A 2500-nucleotide genomic window follows, 5' to 3' on the forward strand; every position below is an offset into this window, starting at 1 on the left:
TTAACCACGTTACTTCTCCTTCATTTCTTTCATCAACAACGACCTGTGTTATGTTACATATATACATATAAACACACATATATATATACACACACACACACACACATACACACACATTAGTACAATGTATATATGTACTAGAATGATATAATAAGAATTTTAAAACCGTAGATCTTATGTCTACTTGAAAAGGCAAATTAATCCACGATAATATGGATATCAGTTACTTCGAGATAGATTAAAACAATTTTTTTTTCTGATTTATAAAAACAATTGATATTGTTCTTAAATCATAAATCATTAATCATCTTGTTAATTTATATTAATGATAATTATCAAGATCAAAGGGAAATTGATGATAATCGTTTATGAACATTAAATTATGAACGTAACAATTTGTAAGAAATGATATGGATCCAAAAAAAGAAAAGAAAAGAAAAAAAAATCGATGTTCTATGTAAACAGATAGAATTTATGATTTTGTTGATCCCCCAAAAAAAAAAAAGAAAGAAAAAAAAAGAAAAAAAAAGAAGAAAAAGCAGTAAATAATTTATCTCTATTATTATGAAAAGATAGATTTATAATATATCAACTATGAATATCATTCTCTCATAATTTGTATGCATTTATATGCAAGTTTAGAATGATCTAATTAACGAGATAAAAATATTTATTCTTTAACAATTATGCATTTATGTGATTATACTGATGAAGAAAGAAAAAAAAAAGAAGAAGAGAAAAAAAAAACAATAGGAAAAGAAAAAGATCATTACGTACAATTTATTTGTCTTGAAAAGTTAAATAATAATACAGTGGGAGGTCTTTTATCTTCAGTATTATTATCATAATCATAATTATAATCATTAATGAGACAAATGTTTTCAGTAACAACTTAGATATTTCCGATTTATCTAATATAAAAATCAATAAATATAATTTATCTATATTATAAAGGTAGATAAATATAATAATAGTTGTTTATCTTCTCCATGTACGTCATAATTTAAATGATTTAATTAACAAGACAAATGTTTTCATTGACCAAGTAAATATTTCTGATTTAATTGATTCAAAAATGAATACGTCCAATTTATATATGTGTGTGTGTGTGTGTGTGTGTATGTTAAGAAAGGTAGATAAATATAATAATAGTTATTTATCTTCGATATGAACATCGTAATTTAAATGATTTAATTAACAAGACACATGTTTTCATTAACTACGTTAGATATTTCTGTTTTAGTTTGATAAAATAGTCAGTACACGTAATTTATCTGTATTAAGATGTTAGATAATAATAGTGACCCGTTTATCGTCAATTAAGAACATAATAATAATGATACAATTAACGATATACATAGAATTAAAGTAAAAAGTAACATTTTTGATTCTATCGATTCAAATATCAATAAATAATTTCTCTGTTGATTAATAAGATAATCAACTTTATTAAATAATAATAATAATAATAATAATAATAATAATAATAATAATAAACGGAGTAGTTTATTCGTCAATAGGTAAATCATAATTAAAATGATACGATTAAAACGTTACGTATTAATTTTCAAATGACGATTAAAATTTCTCGATTTTATTAGCTGATTTGAAAAATCGATTAAAATCAATTTGTTCCAATGTTAACCTAGAATAGATAATAATAATGCAATTTATCTTTTAGTTAATTAACAACATAGTTTATCAGAATTATCTAATTAACGAGACACATGTTTTCACAGTAACTAACCAGCGCGTATATAGATATTTCTTATCCTTCTGATTGGAAAAAAAGAAGAAGAAGAAGAAGAAGAAGAAGAAGGAAAAAAGAAAAATAAAACAAGAAAAATGAAGCTAGTAGCAAGTATGTATTATGGAATCTGGCATGTTGAGATGACCTTAGGTTTTAGGTCGGACATTCATCCAAAGTGTACCTACTCGAGCTGACCAGTCTGAAGTGGTGCTTGTCTACGGTGGTAGCAACGTGAAGAAGAAGAAGAAGAAGAAGAAGAAGAAAGAAAGAAAGAAAGAAAGAAAGAAAGAAAGAAAGAAAGAAAGAAAGAAAGAAAGAAAGAAGAAGAAGAAGACTTCTTTGCTCGTGACGGCTCGCCTCGCAGCCTCTACACGGCTGTTATTATGAAATAGAAATTCCATGCTCGGCGGAATGCCGAGCGACGAGTTCCTCGATGCAATAAGAACGAATCGCCGACAAAATGCACGAGCAGCAACAGCAATGTAGAAGTTAGTAGCAGTAGAGGTAGCAGTAGTCTCGCAATCCACTTTTGTCTTCGAACGGAATAGTTTCGATCGATCTCTTATTTTTCTTTTCCTTCTTTTTTCCTTCTTTTTCTTTATCTTTTTTTTGTTTTTGTTTTTTTTTTTCTTATAAATCAAATTCCGACATCATCTTTTTACATCATTCCGTTAAGATTGTTGATTTTGATTGTTTAAATCTTTACGATTCGATATCTTGTCGTATACAATATATCAAAATTTGTATATT

The 2500-nt window shown here is 26.5% G+C and overlaps 1 protein-coding gene across 1 annotated transcript in view; it reads left to right on the forward strand.

The window, feature by feature from the left end:
* LOC124955076 (uncharacterized protein DDB_G0271670-like) overlaps nucleotides 1-2500 on the forward strand; it is a 47887-nt gene that overhangs the window by 35560 nt on the left and 9827 nt on the right. The window lies entirely within an intron of this gene.

This window comes from Vespa velutina, chromosome 17 (genome assembly GCF_912470025.1).
Source record: "Vespa velutina chromosome 17, iVesVel2.1, whole genome shotgun sequence".
Taxonomy (NCBI): Eukaryota; Metazoa; Arthropoda; class Insecta; order Hymenoptera; family Vespidae; genus Vespa; species Vespa velutina.